A 14,901-nucleotide genomic window follows, 5' to 3' on the forward strand; every position below is an offset into this window, starting at 1 on the left:
AAGTTACTATCACCCTCAGAACTTGTATCACATCAAAGCAAAATGGGAGGGCTTGTCTCCTTCACCTGCTTGGGGGTAATCCTTATCCCCACCCACCTGACCCCTTGAGCTGGAACCCCCTCGAGCCAACTGGTCCATCCACTACCAAAACCCTCACCAGTGTCACACCAATCCTATTATAACGTCTATCCTGTTAATCTTTGCCCTTTATTCCAATCAGAAATAGAAAATAAGTCAAATAAAAAATTAGCATAAGATGATATAACCTCTATCCTTGTGATCTTTGCACTTGATTCTAATCTCAAATGCAAATTAAATTTTGTATAAAATTAGCCCAAACTGACATAACTTCTATCCTATTAACCTTTCACCCTTATTCCAATCTGAAATAGAAAGAGAAAATCAAATAGAAAGTTTACATTAGCTGATAAGAAAATAAGTAACGTATGTAAATATTAGATCAGAATTTCATTGTATTAGATTGTGTACAAGTAAATGAATAAAAAACATTTAAAAGTACAAAAAATAATTAGAAATGAAAATAATGTTTAAACTGGAAAGAAAAGAAAAGCTAAGTGAATATTATGATAATATATTGTCAATAAATGGTTGGATGAAAAATATTATGATTAATAAATAGCTGAATGATATGATATATATGGACCATTCTGTTTGATTACTGTCCCACTGTAAGAGCATCAATACTTCAAATGAAGTGTAGTGAACAATCCATGATAGAAGAACCAACACCCCACCCAATTCCTCTTCCAGAGACAAGCCCTAAAGCCATCTCGTCTAGACGTCCCGATCACTGCTCCACCCTCTAATTCTTGTCTCCTCTCCACTCCAGCCACCCCAGCACTTATCTGACTGCTGTTGACATAATTTCATGACTGATCTGATGCCTGCCATTACTCACCCTTTACCCACCCCAATACTGCTGAATGCCACATTCCTGCCTGTTGTATACAAGGGTGTTGTATAGAGAGTCATGTCAGTGGGAGCTGGTGTATAGATGTGGCATGTAGGAGTACACTGGGAGCATGTCCCTCGGGTGACCGTCTCCATAGACAGTCGGAGTGTCCATGTCAACTGTCTGGGGGTCTGTGCACGGACAGGTCCTGTCTTGGCACATACACAGTATATTGGGGCTTGTACCTGTAGTATATTGGGCTTGTATCTGTGGTATATTGGGGCTTGTATCTGTGGTATATTGGGGCTTGTATCTGTGATAAATTAAGGTATACTAAGAGTTGGTCACCAAGGACAGATGATCTTTTTACTCAATCCAGATGTCACAAGGACATGATATATCAGAGAACATGATCTTTTTTATATTTGCCATTCAGTATTACAACAATATTTATGGTTTTTTTATGATATATATTTTTTTTAATATTTGCAGCTTATTAATACAATGAATTAAAATGTCAAATTGAAAAAAGAAAGATCATTACTGTGAAAAAAAACCATTTGTAGACTTTTGTAAAATCCTATGATCATCTGGATAACTGAAACAGTTGACTTGTTACATTATCGTAATGAGTCTTGGTGAATTGTCAGCTAAACGGTGTCCAGAATGGATCCAGTCATTCACAGTTGCACACTTCCGTGTGTTCATGTTGAGGACATTCACACCTTTCAGGTGGACAAGAAATGCTGTCTCAGCTTCATAAATCTTACCTAGACACATCCCATTTTTCCACAGGGAGGATTTGGGTCTGACCATCTGATACGACAAGCTTTTGAGAAGACATTAATTATCTGCTTTAGGTCTTAACGCTGTGGTTGTCATGGTGTCCAGAGCAGGAAACAGGAGACAAATAAAACACCGAGTTGTTCACCAGTTGTCACACCACCAGAGTCAAGAGTTATTTTTATTTAATTTTTAATTGGACCTTAAATGTAGGAATGGATTTAGTGCGTGTTGGATTATTTGACAAGACAAGATAATCATTTAATTTATGAAGGGATAATCATTTAATTTATGAAGGGATAATCATTTAATATATGAAGGGATAATAATTTAATTTATGAAGGTGGAACCAGCTTTTTTTCTGAACTCATGACAAAGATCTGAACGTTGAGCTATCCTTTCCCCATGCCGTGATATAACTTGAATACTGTTCAAAGCAGCATTAAACCCAACTCACTCACTCACTGTTCTTTCCAAATAATAGTGACAAATATTAGATTAAGAAAGTCACCCAGACATCCTGAACTTTGGAGAGTATTTCTCACCAGAAAAGAAATGTTGATTAGATGCAAACTAAAATTTGATAAATATTTCTTGTCAAATATCTTTTATTTTATAATAAGCATAGGAGAATATGTGGTAGGACCTGTCTGTTGATCTTTCCCTGTTTTGTTATAATAGGATGCATATTCTGATGTTTTTCTGTGATAACATGAACTGCCTTAAATGGTATGGGGTTGTAATGCGTCTTAAGACAAATAAGGGCCATGGTATATGATGGCTGTTGGTGTTATTATAATGAAATAGGGTATTCTCACATGTGTATCAGGCCTGTATTAGCTGTAAGCAGCAACTGTTGGTAGTTCTATGGCCCCATTAGCATCGGAAATAGCTTATTAATGTGGAACACTTTCACTGCCATGCAACTCGGAGAAAAAACAGGGTGTCAATTGATCACATACTGAACACTTCCACATCAATCAGTTGTACATTTAGAAATTGATCTCCACGGAGCTAAACCGCCCCTTCGTGTTGTCAAGCTGATGTTAATTTTCCTGATTATGATGATAAGGACTCCTGCCGTCCTGTCGTGCGTCCATATTTATTAGAAATATGATTGATATCTGGGTAGCTGGTTGTTAAGGCAGTGGGCCATGGCTGGAAAGGGTTATTTGGTATTTGATATAGCACTAGCCATAGAAATAGGTATTATCTGACATTTTCAAATTGACTCGGCAGAATTCTGCAGTTGAATTTTGTAGGTCAAAGTATCATCTTTTGAAAACCCGCTTCTGTTGCATCCGGACTTTGTTAGATCTAAGCACTAGAATAGGATGTTGAAGATTTGGCGATTGTGAATTAAACGTCAACAGTAATATGATCACGTTGCTAATGTTTCTCCGCTAACGATTTCTCCCGTTGTTTGACGTGAATCTTGTATACTGACGTACACACTGGCATTATTTTGACCCAAGGAGTATGTTAAGGAATTTTTTGCAAATATTTCCAACAAAGTAGGGAAACAATCAATATCCATATCAATAGTTTGTCATTCGTGTCTGAATCGCGTATTGAAATTGTGAAGTTACTTAGTTCATGGTTTTGTCATATATTGATTCCAAAATGTTGTCTCTAGGCAAATAAAATTATTGTGTTTATTGCCATGTCTTGAAAAGGAACAATCAAAATCACTTTGTTGCGAAAATTGGATTAATTTTCACAGCAACGTTAAAATGTACAGCCAGTTTATGACTTGTTTCAGGGGAACTGACCACACTGATCTGCAGGGGAGTTCTCATTCATGTGTTCATTAAGGAGAGGTCTTTTCAACATCTCACAGAAATAGATCTGTGTTATTAAGCATAATCTGTTTCCAAGGATTTGAGGACATATTTAGCAAGGGGCCAATAGCAAGGTGAAGTTCACTTTGCACCATTTTTTCTTTGAAGAGAGGGGCCTTGTTCGGGTTGAAATTAGTGTTGGAAGACATCTGAAAAATGATTTTTTGTATGATGAACCTTTTATTATTAAGTGCAAAGCACAGCAACCAATAGCTTGGTCCCTTTGAATGATAAATAATGTATGTAAGTTATTGAAGTTGTGGTATTCATATAATTCTTCTGGTCAAATTACGACCATTTATGAGCATAATAATTGATGTGAAGTTCTTTTATTAAGAATGACATTCAAGATAAGCTGTGCAGCTTGTGTGCGATATCCACATTATTCCTGAAGCAGTTTGCCCCATGTCATTATTGGCTTTGTAAATGCCATGTCAGAGTCATTTTGGTAGTAAATCTAAATATTCTGGATGACTGCGTTGTCCAGTCACCCCATCTCATTACTCCTAATGATCTCTTCTCCCTCTCTCTCTCTCTCTCCCTCCCCCCCTCCTCTCCTCCCCCCCCCTCCTCTCCCCCCCTCCTCTCCCCCCCCCCTCTCTCTCTTAGGCTGGATGTACCTCCTCTCTCTCTCTCTCTCTCTCTCTCTCTCTCTCTCTCTTTCAAGCAATTTGGATGGACAGTTGGAATTGTTGTGATTTGTGATTCTCTCTCCTTCCCTCTACCTGCATTGCAAGCTGCACATATACTGCCCTATAGTTACATACAGAAATACAAAATCTCAACAATATGTTATTTGACTTCTGAGTATGTGATTGACAACTTACAGTAACCAGCGTTTGTGTAAATACGAACATTATGGACATCCCATAGCTGTGTAACGAAAAATACAAATTCTGCACCCAAGAAAACAAGTTCTGTATCCAGACTTCCTGAAGATGTGTCCCGAAAACTACATGTATTATACCACCTATCCCAACTGTGGCAGGAGCACATGGCAAGGTAACACTTGCCTCAGGCCCAGGCTGGAAACGGGACTCACTTACACCACACACAGACTGTTGTCTCTTACCTAACAGTATAGGACCTATGGTGATGTTGATGTTGATTATAACTTCAAGTGGAGTGCCAACGTCCCTGTGTGTGGTTGAACTGTGTCCGGTCTCGGGCATCCTTGTGTTACACTTATTCTATGGGCAGAAATCGACAGAAAAGCCGAGACACTTGAGGGGTGATGTCAGTGTCAATGCCAAATATTTTTACTTGGCCTAATTTGAATCAGTTTTATCATGGACAAATTTTTTATATTGCGAGACTATTTTGTTATTAGTGAGTGAGTATGGTTTTACGCTTCTCCCATTATATCCATGAGAATTAAACCTGGATCTTTGTGCCCAAGGAGCGAATGGTTTTACCTCTAGGTTACCCCATTGCCCGTTAGGTCGGAAAAGCTAATTGTTATTACTTATGTTATATAAGAAGTGCAGCTATGTATATGACATGCCTATGTTGTAGTGAGAAGATCCACATCCATTGGTTGGGGGTGGGGTCTGGGGGGAATTAATCCAAACTCACTCACTCACTCACTCACCTTGTAAGATCAAATGACACAAGCTGTTAATTGTCTTTGAATCATGGAACTGTTGTCCAATATGGGTTATCCAACCTGGAAGACCCTCTTCGTGTTTCGTGGGGAAGGAATATTCGATATAGATAAAAAGAATTAAATTATGCAAATTATGATGATCTCTTGCTGGGAAGATTCAAGACTGTTCCAATACTTCGCTGTAAGCCTACATTGAAGAAGATTGGTATGAATATTTCATCTGCCCTTTGGTATCTGTTGCGAGTATGGGTTTTGTTTGATACATAGTGTAATTAGAAAAAGGTGCCATGCTGAAGATGATATGTTCTTTTCTGATTCAGGGCTGATACATGTATATGAAAATGCTTTTGTATTGTGCCGGTATTATTTTCTGTGAGTCTGTTTATAATTCATTATATTTCTCATTATACAAACTGTTTGACACTTAATTTGATAAATTGGAACAGAAATTGATATGGATGAAAGACAGATAAGAAATGCTTTCTGAGAATATTTTCTTAAATTTGTTAATGTTTTATTTGAAAACCAGGAAAGGAATGTCTCAAGGCTTTGTGGTAATTTTGCCAATGCCAGTTGTTCATTTTACATGAAAACAATTTTAATATTTCAAATTCTGCTTCTCAATTACCAATAGCCTGAAGAATTTGCATTGGATGATCTGAGAATATAGTTGAATATCATGAATATTTTGGGGGGTAAATATGGTAGGCCGAGCACACAATTTCATGTCCCCAAAAATATTCTTGATCCCTAACTTGTTTTGTTCAGTATCCATGGAAACACAGACCTGTTAATGTTTTATGTGATATGTAGTGGTGGTACCACTCAATAATGAAAGGAAACTAGAAGGGATGAAGATAAGCTGACTAAGTACGATGAAGTTCCTTGTCCAACACTACCCATGCATCAAAGAACCCTGTGCTGTAGCCATGTAGGATTATATTATATAGCAATATTTGAGAACATTTGAAAGCTACAACTATTTTTGAAGGAACTATTTGAACCAACAAGATTTCGAGATGTTTAAACCTGCAACCGGTTTTGAGGAAAGATTTTGGAACTGGAAGAAAGTAGCTGAGAGGGTGTTTTATCCTCCATGTATGAATAGTGTGTCTGTCCCCACTCATCTGCATGTGACAGCCGTAACATCTCCAAGTGATGTGATGGGAATTTTAGGCCAAAGTCAGATGCCTTGTTCACATGACCATAGAGGTTAACCCCATCAGCAAGCTGACAATTTTAAGGATCATCTGTTGGATGACTGTACGTACACATGCACCTTGCAAAGTTGCCGTAAAAGGCTTGTCGTAAGAGGTGACTAGCGTGATCGGGTGGTCAGGCTCGCTGACTTGGTTGATGCACGTCATCGTATCCCAATTGCGTTGATCGATGTTCATGATGTCAATCAATGGATTGTCTGGTCCAGACTTATTATATAGCTGGACTGCTGGAGTGTGGCGTTAAATACAAACAAACAAACAAACAAACACCAGAGATCCTAGGGTCCCATACTCCATATGGTTGCATTCTGTAAAGGCTCATTCTTTGTGCCAACACTTTGGATAAAATCTTGAGAGATGCATAAAATAAACAAACAAACAGTATTTGTACTATTTCCAGTGAAGCTGCCTGTGGATGGCTGTAATTATGTTTTCCCTTGGTCAGTGTGATAGCCTCCAGGTGACCCTGCCATGTCACAGTACTCAGGTTGTTGTTACTTGTTAGCTGGCCACCTCCAGGCTCTGGTTACAGCCCTACAGATCGGGTCTTTGAAGGATTCCTTCATGTTTTTCTTCTTGAAAGAAGTAGACAGATTGTTTTCCTTTTGTTGGTTGTTATTTTGTGGACCTTTGTACTACTTTGTTGTTGACAAATGTCGGAACAATCGGTTTAAGGTTTCTCGAGTAAGTTTAGTGTTCAGTATCAGAAACATGAAATTTATTCCATTGGGAAACATGGAGGATCTGTTCCTGATATTGTCGTTAGGTTCACGATAAACATCAACACCAGACAGTACTCAGTCTCAAAATTGAATCCATTTGGCATGAACGTCAAAATAGGTGAGAATATTATATGAACAGATCGCTGAAAATCAGTGATGACACCAGGTATTAGTGAAAAGGGTGTGCATATGTAGTTTGAACTTAAGTCTTTCCTATTAGGTAATAAATCTTGTTAAATGAATCATGTACAATCTGTATAAGCTTCAGTAGGCTTAACCACCAATAGAGAGCCCAACTCTTCTGAAGGGTTTAAGATAGGAAGTGCAGCTCTTCAACCACATGATGCCATGCCACTAGAGAATGCCCACCCAATATGAAACATGGTGCGTTTCTACAGGGTCAGTAGCTCCTTATTGTCATACTTCCATTAAGTTTATCAAAGACTGCTTGGAGCATGTGGAGTAACGGAGTCCGTGTTTCTTAACGTTTCAAGGTCGTGTGGCAGAAGGTCTTTCATCATGACAAACATCTTTAAGGTGGATTTCGGGACTCAAACTGTCTGTTCAACACTAAAACCGGGGAAGCCTTTTCCCCATTTTCTTTGATTTCAATACTAGAATCTTTTGATGTGATTGGCTGAAAGAATGTTACAAGTGCTATGATTGGCTGAATGCTTACAGGCATATGATCGGAGAGTGGAAAGTCCTGTTCAGGTCTGGTAGCTGCCAGAGTCTGACTGATTAACATGTGCGGCCAGGATTGAATTAAACTGTGACGGGTAATGAATCCTAGATTCTAAATCTTTAGACTGAATCATTACACAGGGGGTGTTTGCAGCCAGCTTTTCACAACATGTTGTGTTTTAAAATTTCATGGATGGTCTAGGCGTAATGATAAATGAGTTTCTCGTGGTGGTGAATCGTAGACGACAAGAAGTGAATGATTCAATGCTTATGTAGCCCAGTGTTACTCAAAACAAAATAGATTAACTGAGATGAAACTCACGGAAAGAGGTTTAACTTCTAATGAGATGTCGAGAATCAATAGTTTCTGCATGGGAGCCTCCCAATCTTTGATGTGATACCGCCAAACATGGGACCATGATGGTTGTTCAACAGGGGCTGGCTTTTATTTGAAAACATCACATGGAATGTGATATAACATATTATTTCCTTGCAAAAGGCAACACGTCGAAGAATGCTTCACTCATGAGTACACCCTTTGACTTTCATCACTCCTTGTTTTGTTGCTAGGCGATGCTCCCACAGTGGAAGGTCTGTTCAGCCCTACCATAAGTTGACTGCTAGCAAGAGAGTAGTTAATTCCTAAATAAGTTGAAGAGTCAAATTTATTTCATTTGTGAAGTTATTATTGAAGTTTCATTGGTTGTCCTGAGGGTTTTAAATCTAAATTCATCAATTATCACCTCTGTGGGGAACTGATATCCGAGCTGTGATTCTAAACGAGGTGTATAAAATACTCGCTTCCCACGCACTCAGTTTGGCGAGTGACATCAAATACATTCTGTACCAACTTTCCATGTTGATTTTTTCCCCTATTTGTAAAAATTTAACCCAAATTTGAATAGTAACTAATTGCGGTTCCCTTTTTATACCGTTCATTTGGCTATGAAATGTGTCTTGATTATATTTATGCTGTACAAGAAAACTTAACACCCATGTTGTTTGATTTCTGTACATTTCATCATTTCTATGAAAGGGAAGAAGTCTGGTTGTTTGGTTGGTTGGTTGTTTAATGCCGCACTGAGCAATATTCCAGCAATATGACGGCGGTCTGTAAATAATCGAGTCTAGACCAGACAATCCATTGATTAACATCATGAGCATCGATCCACGCAATTGGGATCGATGACCTGCATCAACCAAGTCAGCGAGCCTGACCACCCGATCCCGTTAGTCGCCTTTTACGACAAGCATAGTCACCTTTTACGGCAAGCATGGGTTGCTGAAGACCTATTCTACCCCTGAGGAAGAAGCCTGGAGGTTAAAGTGATGCTATTGATGCCTTAAGATGGGATCTGGGTTTGATTCTGTGCATGGGTCCAGGATGTGAAGCCGGTTTCTATCTCCGTCGTTGATATGGCTAAAATGTTGCCATAGTGTCATAGAACCCAACTCTATCACTGTAAGATTACAAAGAACACACAGTCCTATTTCATGAATGGTACCTCAAAAATTCCCATGGATGCCAAATGTTCCCGATTGGTTGGTATGGGGCAGTGTAAAGCATGATATTGAAAATTAGGTTGCCATTTTGTCATAAGCTGCAAGAACATCTCTTAATGTTGAAACCTGTCGAGAAATTTTGGTTTCTGTATTATGTAAATCAATGCCTCGTCCGGAACCTGGAATCACATCTTGCAAATAAGCATACTTTGGCATTTATTTTTTTCTGCTCTAATGTGTTTGATGTCGGTATGAGAGAAGGCAGTCTGTACTGAAATATGCATCTGGTTCCAGTTGCGGCATCATTGTTTCCGAATCTTCCAAATCAATGGCTCCTGTTGATTTGCCCCGAGGAGATCCCGGTCTCGTGTTGCGTTGGTGTACCTGTCCGTCAGCTACATACGTTCTCACAACATATCGTCCACACAACTGATTGTGGTTGAGATCTAGCCAGCTGATTGTGGGATCAATGCCCCAAAACACAATTTAGATCTTACTAGACCTTGAGATGGATTAGAATCGTTGCCATGGCAATTGCATCTGACAACTGCTAGTGACCAAGGAAATAAAATCACCATTGGGTTCTGAAAAAGTACCGGTATTGGTGAAACAGTTGGAAGCCATGTTGATGGGCAAGTGTAACGGAGTCTGAGAATTCTGTTTTCTAATCTTTTACCTATTTCCTGATTTGCGTTAGATGACAGTGTTGGTCTATTTTTGTTTATGATCCCGTTGTGCAAGCCGCCAAAGGACATAGAAGGCCGTGATAAAATCTATCTGGATTTTGATTACATTGGAGTCCAGTGTTGAGTTTTTATTGATTTGACCAAGCTCTCTGAAGGTTCAGGAGGAAGTGGCCAAGATGACATATTAATTTTTTTAGGTTTGGATATTGAGCTGCATTTTAACAAGATTTCAAACATGTCTATTTATTTCTGTAATTGAGCTGATGTAAAAGTAATTTTTGAGGATTTAACCTGAAAAGAACTTCCAATAAGCACAAACCTGGCAGCTAAAATCAGATTACTTTATGTAAGGGTCTCTTTGGAAATCATGCATCTTAGATTTTCTATTCAGTTTCATTTTTGCAACAAACGTTTGATCTCTGTTGCCCTTGTCTGCAAGTGAAAATGAAAGTATGAATGAAGTTGTGTTGCTAGGTTTGAGAGATACAAACGTCAGTAGTTTTACTCCTATTGTATCATGATTTAGTGGCATAATGGCATTTCAGCTGATCCGAGAACAATTTGTCTGGTTGTGAAATTTTACAATCAGAATTGCAAGGCATAACATTTGAATTCTTGATACGATCAGATTGCATGAAATTGTCATCATTAGGCTTAACCTTTGCCAAAGACTTTTGGAGATGTGTTCTGGGACACTGCCAAGATGAATGAATTTGATGGTTTCTGACGTAAGGCAAGATAATGATAATTAGCGTGCAGGCTGGAAAGTTTGAGTGTTGGGACCAATGAACTGATGAGAAGATGTGGTCAGTTGGTACTTAATGATGAAATTTGTATGCAGCGATGGATAGAGGCTTGATGAGATCAATACAGCATTCCAGACACTCATGTACATTTACAGCAGCTCCCAGGCTCGTTAGCTCACCTGGATCGAAGACTCAAAGCTCACCTGTGCTGAATTTTATATCACTGTCCTAATAACATGAACTGATTTGGATCAAATATTTGTAATGGCTGAACTGTTTCTGTGTCTGTGTTGTCGAGTGAGTGAGTGAATATTTTTTGCTTAACGCCGCATCAGCAATTTTGCAGTTATTCGCGTTGACTGTGTTGTCAAACATCTTCTTATAAAAGTTGACAGCAATGTGTCTGTTTAGTCAAAGAGCTAGTGAACCTGATCTACTTGTTTCAACACTCTTGATGGGTGATCAAACCTTAACATGGATCATGATTGTTTAGATTGAGAATGTGTCTAAGGGTAAAACAAATGGATGAAAGTATGAACATATCCCATTTCTAGTTTACCAACACCAAAAACACAAAATTTAAACTTTGTTGAGGCATTTTTTAACAGCAATATGCAGCTTGAGATACTAAGAACAGTGAAGCCAATGTGATGTGGACGGTACTTTTCCCAGTCAAATTCTTCAGATTTTTTCATTCTGGGTTAACGAACTATTGGACTCATGTTCTTTGTTTGTAATATGGACATTGATAACAGTAATCATCTGGGAAGGGACAGCCTCTGGTCTAGTGGTAGAGCGTCCGTCGGGAGAGCATAAGGTCCGTGGTTGCATACCCGGCCACGTCATACCAAAAGACGTTTAAAGATAGTACTCGTTGTTACCTTGTCTGGCGCTCGGCATGAAGGGGCTAAAACAAGTGGGGTATTCATGTTAAACTGGGGCTATATGGCTGAAATAATGCCGATGTGACGTGAAGTTTTAACTCACTCATGTAAAACTGCGGCAAGGTATCTCTGTGGGCTGGCACTATAAATCTGCATCAGGCTAGACTATTACAAGCACACACACACACATGTACACACACACGTACACACACACGTCGCTCTATAAGAACTATAATCTTGGAAGCAACGTTAAACCCCCTTTCACCTCACCTCCTTTGGGAAGAGTTGTTTCCTCACTAACAGTGTTTCAATCTATATCTTAAGGCACATCCTTTGTTAAAAGTTCTTGTTAATACTGCCACCAGGCAATGTCCGAAATAACTGCCTGCCCACCTGCCCGTGGCTGCTAACTTTTCTGTCGGCTGCATGGAATGTTCCTCCACCTGGCCGACTGTCTGGCAGATAATCTTAAGACTCCTTAAAAAGTCGAACTAATTGTTTGCATTATTTCATCTGAATCACGATGAGATTTGTTGATTCTTTTCTTTCTTGCTGAGTTTTCAATATTTATAATGTCTGAATGCAGGCAGGCAACTTTGAAAATGGGAATGCAACATTTATGGGCCACCTGCCCAACTGTCTTGTGGGGTTTTAAAATGATTTCAAACACTGCTACCAGCTCGTCTGAGCTGCAGATGATTTGTATTTATGGAAACAGTGATTAGCTAAAGTCAAGGCCTTTAACAAGTGGAGCAATTTTGCAACTTTAATACAAACTACCAAGGGAGTAAGCTGAAGAAAATGTTAGAGTTAATATTGATAGGTCTTGACAGGGAGAGAGTATACAGGATACCCTGGCATGTTGACAATGATCATGACCCATGGAGACTAGCTAGCTGTGCTGGGAACATATGCCATCCTAAAAACAATAGCTCCAATCTCTCCTGATAACAGTCCCATGTGATGTATTAAGGTATTATATCTGCCCAGATAAGCAGAGCTGGGCAGTAACAAATCATTATTATTGAATACTGGGATCAGTATTGCAGAATGCTCAAGCCAAATCTTTGAACACACAGCTGTCAAACAAAGCATCTGACCGAGGAAAACTAATTACTAATTAATCAAAACTCATAATCCATACATGAAAATAGCGGTTTGGTTTCCATGTCTGACCCATGCGGCCTCTGTCTGCCACGTGTCAGTGAATAATGACTTGATGTATGCTTTGGATCTCACTGTGGTTAATTTGTAAGGGTCACCAAGAGTGGGTGTGGTTATTGCTGTGTGAATCTCATGTATGGGGATGTTCGTTGTTCCTGAGCCCCGGTTAGCATCTCTGTGTCCTGTATGTAAATCATATTGATGTCATTCTGTCTTGTCAGTTAAGCCAATCATTGTTGGACCTCAGACCTTACTGAGATCAGACCGCTGTTCCACAAAGAGGTTGTAGTGCTACAACTCAAAAGTCTGTGCAAAAGTATGGGAGCTACGATTGTCTTAGCGCTATGACTATCGTAAGTCTATGTTAAATTATGGGATGGACGATTGTCTTTGTGGAACAGGACCCAGTACCCAGCTGGATGTCTAAATAGCTTTCTATCCTGCCTGTTAATTTTGTACTTTCCATCAAATATATCAGTTCTTAAAGTTGTTAGCAGACAAATTTTGCTTGTTTTCTTGCTATCGTATTGTAGAGTTGTTGTTTTTTAGTCACTTAGTGTCCTGCAAATGGACATCCACCAATCAAACCTCATTCATCAAGCTTTTAAACCATCTATCCCAAATTTGTAGATATCATTCCTCATTGAAACAAGTTTCAGATACCCACGGCAAGCACTTTGTACCTAATCTTTGTCTCTGTTATCAGAGCTTCAAAGTCGAACTCTTTTGAAGTATGTAGAAGCAAAACTGTTGCTTGTTAGTCCCTCATTCACCCTTGACCTCAGCTGTTATCTGGGATAGATAGAAACATATGTTTTTCATTTCTCGACAGATCCCAATATTTTTTGTCATTTTGTATTCAAATTTTCCTTCATATCAGCACAAAGCCACTTGACCTTGTGTCATTATCTTTGACAGATAAAGAATGTCTTTTTCTCGACATATTTTTTTTTTAAATTTGTGTTCAAATTTCCCTCCATATTGGCAAGCGACCAAAACCATCCCTCCAGTGGTGCTTCATGGGATGACTTTATACATGGTATTTTGTCATTGTAAAGTATGGCTAATGTCCTTTATCAAGGGCATAATCCCTCCTCGAGGTGCGCCAAGTGGCTTACAGGACTCGTAATCTCCTGCTTGATCAATCAGTTTTTCTTGCTAAGAGGACCTTATAGATTATACTGATAATATTATGCATAGCATTGGTCAGGCAGCTTTTAAATATGCCATGCTGAATGTGACTGCCAGTTGTTCTTGTCAAGTAGAGGGTTCTTGGAGGTGTTCATGGAGTTTGTTCTTTGTTTTGCATATATAGCTGGAAATGTTTTCAGATTGTTACATTATAAGACAGGGGTTTGCATGGTTTTATTGTCATGTAGAAAGATATACAACTCAAAAGAAGTTCAATAAAAAACACCTGATCTGTTTTCATATTAGTATAAATTAACCTTTATATGAAGGAATTAGGTGTTCTTTACTTCTTTTGAGTAGTATATCTTTGTCTTTCATTACTAGAGCCAATTCAATGAAGTGATCTTGGCTCAAAGACAAGTGATCTTGGCTCAAAGACAATCTTTACTCCCATTCTTTGTCTGAGACAAATGACAGTCGATGAAATAAGGCGTGAGATCCACCTAAAGTCAGTATTTGTCAGCAGTTCCTGCTTGTTTCCTTTGAAACTATCTTGGCTTATTTGGTTTGTATTTCAAAATGTTGGCAAATTTAATTTTTCTCTCTGTGACTGACAGCATCTACATTTTTAACACCTTGAATTATTCGCCTACGCTTCTGTTCTGATAATGTTCCATTGCGACACCTTGAACATCGAGCAATATCGTATAACTGAAACCACGACTGGCGCCATCTTCCTGTGTGATAAGTGATGGGTATTGACCTGACTTTTGTATTGCCATTTATTGCAATTTTGATTCCGGTATTGCAATATGTACCACAGTATATGGCATGCATTTGTTCATCTGTAATTGGTTATCAAACCTGAATAGAAATAGACATCAGATACATCGGACTTCCCCCACCATTTTATTGGATGCTGCATGCTCACAATACATGTGTAATAGGCACATTATATACAGGAAGCCGGTTGCCAATAGTTTCGCTTTTTCGATAACAGGAATCAAGTTGCTAATTT

General features: G+C 38.9%; 1 protein-coding gene across 13 annotated transcripts in view; it reads left to right on the forward strand.

Annotated features, from left to right (window-relative positions):
* Positions 1–14,901, forward strand: part of LOC139480537 (receptor-type tyrosine-protein phosphatase delta-like) — a 396,576-nt gene that overhangs the window by 235,325 nt on the left and 146,350 nt on the right. The gene's annotated exons all lie outside the window — the stretch shown is intronic.

The sequence above is a fragment of the Haliotis cracherodii genome, unplaced genomic scaffold, assembly GCF_022045235.1.
Source record: "Haliotis cracherodii isolate W230 unplaced genomic scaffold, xgHalCrac1.p SCAF_4, whole genome shotgun sequence".
NCBI classification, from domain to species: Eukaryota; Metazoa; Mollusca; class Gastropoda; order Lepetellida; family Haliotidae; genus Haliotis; species Haliotis cracherodii.